The following is an 11,084-nucleotide window of genomic DNA, read 5'->3' as shown; positions in this document are numbered from 1 at the left end:
TGCTATTATGGGCTCTGGCTTAGTTGATCAGTCGTGGAAACCTTACCCGGATGTGCCAGCGGATGTAGCTATGATAGGTGGGATGGGCCTCCTGTGGGACTAGGTGACTGCTTCTGAAAGACTTCGTCTCAATCTTCGGGTTGGGTCCAGTGGGTACAGCGTACTAACCTCTGTAGAGTGTATAAACTAATCATGATTAGTCGTGTCCCCGGTTATGGACAATTTTGAGCAGCTAGGCCATTACAGTTGTTGGATGATCTTGACAGATGACACACTTAATAAAACTTGGTGGGAAACTTAATGATGGTAATAGGTTGGAGTTGGAGATGCCAATTCAAACATATGTGAGTATTGTAGCAAATAAACTAAAACTTGACTATTAGGTAGTTGTGAGGATAAAATTAGCTTTCTGCAAAATAACCATCAGCCTTTCTCTTGTTATACTATGCATATACATGTAGGTCTGTTATATTACTTTTCCTGTGTAACTTGCCAATACATTCAAAGTATTGACCTATATGGCTGCAACGTATCATGTTGCAGGATATTTAGACGAGGAGTAAGGTACCGTTAGGGTCGCGAGTCTTCACTCAACATCGCCAGTGGGCTATGATGGGACTCATCGTTATTATTCTGCTACTTTTCCGTTGTTTGATAGAATAAGGCTAGCTAAGTGCTATGCAGATTGTTACATTTTATAAATTCTGGATCATACGTTGTAATAAATGATCCACTTGCTATATCTGGTTTTCATCTATATTGTGTGTGCTAGCGAGTTGATCCAGGGACTAGCACAGTAAAGCACAGAGACTCAAATCCTTCGAGGTTTGGTCGTTACAGATGGTATCAGAGAAATGCGTTGATTGTAGGTCGTGGCCCTAGAAAATGGATTAGAAAATCCATAGGAGTGAAAATTTATTCTATAAACTTTGTCTACATCTTACTCTTTCATTAGACAACAACTCTAGTATCTTGACCAGCTTAAGTAGGAACTAGTGCTAAGACCACCACTTATATTTGTTTTTATTGCGACATTAACGTGTTAGCGTATCTATTTATGCCCGCTCTGTGGCATGACGATACTAGGTTGCTTGCTTGATTGTTATTTTGCTTGTTTGTTAAACTAGGATCTTGTCGGAATTATTCGACTATATATATATAGATATGTTTGATTATTGTTATGCTTGTTTGTGTTATTGCTATGGTGTTTTGTTGCCTCATATATATTACCTTGATCATACTATGCTTATGGGTAGAATATCTATATTCCTTTAGACCTATTCTATCTATTTCTTATCTATTCTTGCCAACCAAAACCCTTAGTGTGCCTATTAGAGTGAGTTCCCCAGGAGCTGAGATGATAGCAGTTGTTGGTTGTCATCAGTTAAACTTGTCTATTGGGAAGCATGAGTTCCCTACAGATTTGATCATATTGAAGTCACAAGGTCTGGATATTATTTTGGGTATGGACTGGTTACAATTATATGAAGGAGTTATCGATTGTGCTAGTCGATCTATTTCTCTCAGTGCACTAGGAGGGAAGAGAATCAAATATGTATGTAAGTACCAGCATAAGAGGATGCAGGTGAACTCTCTTAAGGGGGGTAGCCTAGAAGAGGTGCGAGTTGTGAAGGATTATCCACATGTGTTTCCACAGGAATTGCCAGGTATGCCACCAGATAGAGATATTGAGTTTCTCATTGATTTGATGCCTGGTACTGGGCCTATTGGAAAGAGACCATACAAAATGCCTCCTCAAGAGTTGGAGGAGTTGAAGAAGCAGTTAAGGGAATTACAGGCACAAGGATTTATTCGCCCAAGTTCATCACCTTGGGGAGCGCGTGTTTTATTTGTGGAGAAGAAGGATGGAACCTTGAGGATGTGTGTTGATTATCGTTCTCTAAATGAGGTAACCATTAAGAATAAGTATCCTTTGCCTATGATAAATGATTTGTTTGACCAGTTGAAGGGAGCTACTGTGTTTTCTAAGATTGATCTTCGTTCTGGTTATCATCAATTAAAGATTCGTGAGCAAGATATTCCAAAGACCGCTTTCACTACGAGGTATGGGCTGTATGAGTATACTGTTATGTCATTTGGATTGACTAATGCCCCGGCATACTTCATGAATATGATGAACAAGGTGTTTATGGAGTTCTTGGATAAATTTGTGGTTGTTTTCATTGATGATATATTGGTGTTCTCCAAGAATAAGCAAGAGCATGAAGTGCATTTGCGTTTGGTGTTGGAGAAACTGAGGGAGCACCAGTTGTATGCCAAGTTCAGTAAATGTGAGTTTTGGCTGGATGAGGTAGCATTCCTTGGCCATGTTATATCAGGTAATGGAGTTGCAGTTGATCCATCCAAGGTTGCTGCTGTTACAGAGTGGGAGTCACCCACATCAGTTGGTGAGATTCACAGCTTTTTGGGCTTAGCAGGTTATTACAAAAGGTTTATTGAGAATTTCTCAAAGATTGCAAAGCCTATGACGGAATTGTTGAAGAAGGGGAATAAGTTTGTTTGGACTGATGATTGTGAAGCTAGCTTTCAGGAGTTGAAGCAGCGTTTAGTCACAGCGCCAGTCTTAACTCTGCCAGGCATACACAAAGACTTCCAGGTATATTGTGATGCTTCTCGTCAGGGACTTGGGAGTGTTTTGATGCATGAAGGTAAAGTTGTTTCTTATGCTTCACGTCATCTTAATAATCATGAGCATAATTATCCTACACATGATTTGGAGTTAGCCTCAGTTGTGCATGCATTGAAAACTTGGAGGCATTATCTCGTTGGTAATCATTGTGATATACTTACTGATCATAAGAGCCTGAAGTACATATTTACTCAGAGGGAGTTGAACCTCGGAAAGAGGAGATGGTTGGAGCTTATTAAGGATTATGATTTGAATGTACAGTATCATCCTGGTAAGGTTAATGTTGTTGCTGATGCATTGAGTCGTAGGAGCCATGCTAATGCAATTAATATTGATGATATGCCACCGGAGTTATGTGAGCAGTTCAGAAATCTGAGATTGGAGATGATCCCTAGAGGCTATTTGGCTACACTTGAGGTAAGGCCTACTTTGCTTGATAGAATTAGATAAGCTCAAAAGGATGATAAGTATATTGCTGAGATAAAGGAGAATATGCTAAAAGGGAAGGCAAAAGATTTCCATGAGGATGAACATGGAACCATATGGTTTGAGAAGCGTATTTGTGTACCTCAGGATGCAGATATGAGGAAATTGATTCTTCAGGAGGCGCATGATTCACCTTATTCTATTCACCCAGGTAATACTAAGATGTATTTGGATTTGAGGGAGAGATTTTGGTGGCCTAGCATGAAGAGGGAAATTGCTGAGTATATTGCAGTATGTGATGTGTGCCAGAGAGTTAAGGCAGAGCATCAGAAACCAGCAGGTTTGTTACAACCATTGCCTATACCCGATTGGAAGTGGGATGAGATTGGTATGGACTTCATCACAGGGTTACCCAGGACTCGATCAGGATATGATTCTATTTGGGTAGTTGTTGATCGTTTGACTAAAGTTGCTCACTTCATCTCGGTAAAGGCTACCTATACCAGTGCTAAGCTAGCTAAGATTTATATGTCCAGAATTGTCTGTCTGGATGGAGTTCTAAAGAAGGTAGTGTCTGATAGAGGTACTCAGTTCACCTCTAAATTTTGGCGTCAGTTACATGAATCATTGGGTACTAGACTGGAGTTCAGTACAGCATTCCATCCACAGACAGATGGGCAGACTGAGAGGGTGAACCAGATATTGGAGATATGTTGAGAGCTTGTGCTTTGGACTACGGGTCCAGTTTGGATGATAATTTGCCATATGCAGAGTTCTCATATAATAACAGTTATCAGGCTAGTTTGCAGATAGCACCGTTTGAGTTTCTGTATGGTAGGAAGTGCAAGACACCGTTGATGTGGGATGAGGTTGGAGAGCGTCAGTTCTTTGGACCAGACTTGATTAGAGATGCTGAGGAGAAAGTCAGGTTGGTTCGTGACAGGCTAAAGATAGCACAGTCCAGACAGAAGAGTTATGCCGATGCAAAGCGTAAGGAGGTGACATATGAGGTAGGAGACCGTGCATACCTTAGGGTTTCACCACTTCGTGGAATTAAGAGGTTTGGAATCAAAGGTAAGTTAGCACCATGCTTTGTGGGGCCTTATAGGATCTTGGAGCATCGAGGAGAGGTAGCTTATCAGCTGGAGTTGCAAGAAGCTTTGTCAGGAGTTCATAATGTGTTTCACGTATCCGAGCTGAAGAAGTGTCATCCCGAGATGGCAGATGTTCCTTTGAGAGATACAATGCCACTTGAGGCAATTCAGTTGGAGACTGACTTGACATATGAGGAGAAGCCTGTTAAGATTCTGGAGACAGCAGAGAGAGTTACTCGCACAAATACAATCAGATTATACAAAGTTCAGTGGGATCATCATACAGAAGAAGAGGCTACTTGGGAACGAGAGGAGGATCTCAAGCAGGATCACCCACACCTATTTGCTAGCCAACCCGAATCTCGAGGGCGAGATTCATCTTAAGGGGGTAGGTTTGTAACATCCTAATTTTCTTAAATTAGGATGTTAATAGATCATTCATATGCATCTCATATTTTTTTCCTATGCATTATTTGCTCTTCTGAAAATTCTATTCATTATGCAACTACGGGCAATTTATTGGAGTGGAGATAATATGACTTCTCCCATGTCGAATAAAAGTTCATAATGCTTAGAATAGTATTTGGAGTTATCTGATTTGGTCTTGCAAATTTTATAATCTCTGAAATTATTTTTAGTTGAGTTCTTAAAAGCTCGTTGTTCGTCCTATTAAATAAAAGCTATTTTCAAAATTTGCATTAGGTGGAACTAGGGTTCCTTTATTATTTATTAGTGGATATTACATATATATATATATTGGTATTTTAGTATACATATATATATATATTATTTTCTGGTATTTTATTTAACTATAAAATATAAATATATATATACTTTTTATTATTATTTATTATTGAGCTTTTGTGGCTGTTTAGTGTTGTGTTAAAAAAAAGTAATCCGTCAGGGGCCAGGCCACCAGCACCGAGCTGGCAGGCCAGCCCCAACGCACCGAGCCAGCCCGGTCAGATCGCCACGAGTGCCCAGGCTCCAGCAAGAGCCAGGAGGGACCGAGCATCCCCAGCTCCCTGCGCCAGGACCGAGACCACCAGGGCCGGGTGCGCCATCCAGCAAACCTGCTAGCGGTTCCCACGGGGCCACAGCCCCAGGCCCCACCGTCCCAGCGCCAGAGGATTCCATACCGAGTCCGCCTGTGCGGCAGGAACTAAACCGAGCCAGGAACGAGCTTTTATTTGCAAGGGCTTTTTATTTCTCCACGTGATCTGAAAGTCTTTGTTTAGATTCGTTTTCTCCACAATCCTAATCTTTTGTTGCTTCAATTTCGACCATCACCGGAGCCCCGTCCACCGGAGCATCATCGAAGTTCGTCCGTGTCCATCGGAGTTCATCCGTGTTCGCTGGAGTTTGTGGAGCCGTCGTCACCGGAGTCCGTTCGACCACCACCGAAGCACCACCGGAGGAGCCACACCGAGACCGTTCCTTTTTCCCCGCTGTTCGTGGTGAGCACACACGCATGATCCGATTCAGCCAACCCCGATGAACAGCTTCAGGACGAATTAAAATCTGTTTTTAACCTGTTTTCAGCTCAGTCGGATTCTTGGTAAACTTTTCAAACGTGTTTAACTTTTTGCTCGTCACTCCGAATCAGGAAATTCTTTTTCCTATGATCTCGTATTGATGAGTAGAACACGTTAGCATCAATAGTTTTCAGGTTCACGAAATTCAAAATTTGATTTGAATCAGATTTGATTTAAACCTACCGGAGGCCATATTTTGCAAACCGTGAGTCTGATTCGTATCAGCATGTAGATGATTTTATACCTACTGCCATGCTATTTATGCTTTGGTTTTAAACAAGTTGTTTTATTGTCATTGGTTTTATTTGGTGTTATGTGATTGTGGTGATTGATTGGTGTGATTGTTTGCAACGTGTAGATTGTCCGGAGTGCGACGCAAACTATTGTCAGAAGTGTGAATTTCTAAACCAGAATCAAGGCAAGTTACATGTTGATCATCCTTTACCTACTATTTTCTATGCATGTAGTATTATATCACCCTATGAAAATTATGCATGTATAGGAATATTATTATTATTGTTATGCTATTGAGCTATATGCCCTCGTCATTGAAAGATCGTGGTATTTGTAGTTTTGCTATGCTGTGTAGACGGGGATTGGTTCCTGTATTCACTGAGTTTATGTGAGGATTACTACAAAATAAATTGAGTAGTAATTAAGGATATAATACACCTCTGGGCGGATATGATATTGCTGGGTGGTTTCAAGAACATCATGGTATCAACCCTCTGAATGTAAGTGGATGCCGCCCAGGTTCAAAAAGATCAAACAGACTTAGTGACTAGTAGCTTCCTTGTGCGACCACTGGCTATTATGGGCTCTGGCTTAGTTGACCAGTCGTGGAAACCTTACTCGGATGTGCCAGCTGATGTAGCTATGATAGGTGGGATGGGCTTCCTATGGGACTAGGTGACTGCTTCTGAAAGACTTCGTCTCAATCTTCGGGTTGGGTCCAGTGGTTACAGTGTACTAACCTCTGCAAAGTGTATAAACTAATCATGATTAGCCGTGTCCCTGGTTATGGACAATTTTGAGCAGCTAGGCCATTACAGTTGTTGGATGATCTTGACAGATGACACACTTAATAAAACTTGGTGGGAAACTTAATGATGGTAATAGGTTGGAGTTGGAGATGCCAATTCAACCATATGTGAGTATTGTAGCAAATAAACTAAAACTTGACTATTAGGTAGTTGTGAGGATAAAATCAGCTTTCTGCAAAATAACCATCACCCTTTCTCTTGTTATACTATGCATATACATGTAGGTCTGTTATATTACTTTTCATGTGTAACTTGCCAATACATTCAAAGTATTGACCTATATGGCTGCAAAATATCATGTTGCAGGATATTCAGACGAGGAGTAAGGTACCGTTAGGGTCGCGAGTCTTCAATCAACATCGCCAGTGGGCTATGATGGGACTCATCGTTATTATTCCACTACTTTTCCGTTGTTTGATAGAATAAGGCTAGCTAAGTGCTATGCAGATTGTTATATTTTATAAATTCTGGATCATACGTTGTAATAAATGATGCACTTGCTATATCTGGTTTTCATCTATACTGTGTGTGCTAGCGAGTCGATCCAGGGACTAGCACAGTAAAGCACAGAGACTCAAATCCTTCGAGGTTTGGTCGTTACAAGGGCAGATCTAGAGTCTATTTCGGGCTCCGGAGAGGGGAAATCGTCGCCATCGTCATCATCAACCTTTCTCCATCGACAATTCCATGATGCTCTTCATCGTTCATGAGTAATCTCATCGTAGGCTTGCTAGACGGTGATGAGTTGGATGAGATCTATCATGTAATCGAGTTAGTTCTTGACGGGGATTGATCCCTAGTATCCACTATGTTCTAGATTGATGTTGCTACTACTTGGCTATGCTTAATGCTTGTCACTAGGGCCCGAGTGCCATGATTTCAGATCTGAACCTATTATGTTGTCGCCAATATATGTGTGTTTTAGATCCTATCTTGCAAGTTGTAGTCACCTACTATGTGTTATTACCCGGCAATCCCGGAGTGACAATAGCGGGAACCACTCCCGGAGATGACCATAGTATGAGGAGTTCATGTATTCACCGCGTGTTAATGCGTTGGTCCGGTTCTTTATTAAAAGGAGAACCTTAATATCCCGTAGTTTCCATTAGGACCCCGCTGCCACGGGAGGGATGGACAATAGATGTCATGCAAGTTCTTTTCCCTAAGCACGTATGACTACATACGGAATACATGCCTACATTAGATTGATGAACGGGAGCTAGCCATATATCTCTCCGTGTTATAGCTGTTACATGATGAATCACATCCGTCACACTCATCCATCACCGATCCACTTCCTACGAGTTTTTTACTACTGGTTCTCGCTACGTTACTTTTCCTAGGCTTGTCCCTTGCTACAAGAGGGATTGGGCCACTTTGATGTTGCTACTGTTGTTACTTGTTACTTTGTTGTTGCTGCTACTATTGTTCCTTGCTACTCCGTTGTTACTTGTTGCAAGACTTTGTTGGCGCTAACATCCCGTCAACAAGGCCTTTTCTGGCGCCGTTGCTGGGAATTGCCAAAGCTTTTTCTGGTGTCGTTGCTATCATACTACCTTGCTACTGATACTTTGCTTGCAGACACTAATCTTTCATGTGTGGTTGAATTGACAACTCAGATGCTAATACTTGAGAATATCCTTTAGCTTCCCCTTGTGAGCGAATCAATAAATTTGGGTTGAATACTCTAACCTCGAAAACTCCTGCGATCCCATACGCTTGTGGGACATCAAGACTTTTTCTGGCGCCGTTGCTGGGGAAGCACAACTATATTCTCTGAGTCACTTGGGATTGACGTCTGCTGATCACTATGAGGAATCCGAAAGATCCAAGAACTAAAACCCTACCTTCCACTACAAGGAGAGGTAAGGAACTACCATCTAGCTTTGCACTTGATTCACCTTCAGTTTTGAGTAAGTTTGCGACTTCGCCTCCTGCTAGAAATCTTGATATGTCGCCTATGCTTGATGATGCTACTTCTGCTGCGCATGATGCTTATGATGCTATGCTTGATACTATGCCTGATGATGCTATGCTTGATACTATTCCTGATGATGCTATGCTTGATACTATGCCTAATACTTCTTTGCCACTTGGTGCCCTTGATGCACATATTGCTAGAGCTGCTGCTAGATGTGATGATACTTCTGAAACTGCTGATAGTATTGAAGTAGAACCTGCTACTATGCCTGAATTGCCTGTTATGCCTGATACACGCTATGTTATGGAGGGAGAGATAGCTAAGGACTTTCTTGCGTGTAAGGATAGCTATGATGTTGAGAAATTACTACGCAAGTGGAAAGAAAAATCTCTGAACGCTAGGATGAAATACGACCCAAAGTTTGCCACTTCGCCTATCTTTGTGACCGATAAGGATTATGAATTCTCTATCGACCCTGAGTTAATCACTGATCGAATCTGATCCCTTTCACAGTTACGAGTCTGAAACGGTTGTAGCCCATCTTACCAAACTGCACGATATAGCCACCCTATTCACTAGTGAGGAAAAGATCCACCACTACTACATGCTCAAGTTGTTTCCTTTCTCGCTAAAGGATGATGCTAAGACTTGGTTCACTTCTCTTGCTCCTGGTTGTGTGCGTAGCCCCCAGGATATGGTCTACTACTTCTCTGAAAAATATTTCCCTGTCCTGCCATGCAGGAAATATACAACTTTGCTCAAGCTGAAGAAGAGAGTCTCCCACAAGCTTGGGGGAGGCTCATCCAGCTACTGAATGCTTTGCCTGATCACCCTCTTGAGAAGAATGAGATACTTGATGTCTTCTATAATGGACTTACTGATGCTTCCAAAGACCATCTAGATAGTTGTGCCGGTAGTGTTTTTAGGGAACGAATCGTAGAAGAAGTTGAGATTCTGTTGAATAACATCTTGTGCAATGAGAATGCTTAGACTATTCCCGAACCACCTCCTAAGCCAACTCCAAAGAAAAGAGGTATTCTATTCCTCAGTCCTGAAGATATGGAAGAAGCCAAGAAATCTATGCGAGAGAAAGGCATTAAATCTGAAGATGTCAAAAATCTACCACCTATCGAAGAGATCCATGGTCTCGATAACCCAATACACGTAGTAGAAGTAAATTCTCTGCGTAGGTTTGATGAGAGTGATATTCCTTTTGATAAACCTGCTAGCTTATGCATGGATGAATTTTATAAATTCGTTGCCAAACAACAAAGTTTCAATGATTATGTTAGCAGACAATTGGAAAATAATGCTCGTATGCTTAGTCATTTAAGTGCTTGTGTGGACAGAAATGTCAATGATCTTAAACTTCTGAGTAAACATGCCTCTATGGTTACTACTCAGGTAGAACAAGTACTTAAAGCTCAGAATGACTTGCTCAATGAGTTGAATGACAATTCTGTCAGAGTCGTTACTAGAGGCAGTAGAATGACCCAGGAACCTCTGTATCCTGAGGGTCATCCGAAGAGAGTAGAACAAGAGTCTCAAGGAGTTAGCACTGATGCACCTAGTCATCCTAGAAAGAAGAAGAAAGATGATAGGAACCTGCACGCTAGCAACCCTGTTGCTGCTACCCCTGAGAGTCCAAACGATGCCTCTATCTCTGATGCTGAAACACAATCTGGTGATGAACATAAGCCTAATGATAATATCAATAGTGATGTTCATGAAGATGCTCAACCTAGCAATGAAAAGGATGTGGATATTGAACCTGTTGATCTTGATAACCTACAGCCTAAGACCAAGAGATACGATTAGAATGACTTCGCTGCTAGGAAGCATGGTAAAGAAAGAGAACCATGAGTCCAGAAACCTATGCCCTTTCCTCCCAAACCATCCAAGAAAAAGGATGATGAGGATTTTGAGCGCTTCGTTGACATGATCAGACCTGTCTTTCTACAGATGCGTTTGACAGATATGCTCAAGATGTCTCCGTATGCTAAGTACATGAAAGATATTGTTACTAATAAGAGGAGGATACCTGATCTTGAGATCTCCGCCATGCTTGCCAATTACACTTTCAAGGGTGGAACTCCTATGAAACTAGGTGATCCCGGTGTGCCCACTATACCTTGCTCCATTAAAGGTAACTACATTAGAATTGCGTTATGCGACCTTGGAGCCGGTGTTAGCGTTATGCCTCTCTCTCTTTATCGTAGGCTTGAACTAGATAAGTTGACACCCACTGAGATCTCTCTGCAAATGGCCGACAAATCAACTGCTTTCCCTATCGGCATTTGCGAGGATGTGCGTGTTGTCGTTGCTAACACCACTATCTTAACAGACTTTGTTATCTTGGATATTCCTCAGGACGATGCCATGGCTGTCATCCTCGAAAGACCCTTTTTAAACACT

The sequence above is a fragment of the Hordeum vulgare genome, chromosome 2H (assembly GCF_904849725.1).
Source record: "Hordeum vulgare subsp. vulgare chromosome 2H, MorexV3_pseudomolecules_assembly, whole genome shotgun sequence".
Taxonomy (NCBI): domain Eukaryota; kingdom Viridiplantae; phylum Streptophyta; class Magnoliopsida; order Poales; family Poaceae; genus Hordeum; species Hordeum vulgare.
This window is presented reverse-complemented; position numbering follows the sequence as displayed.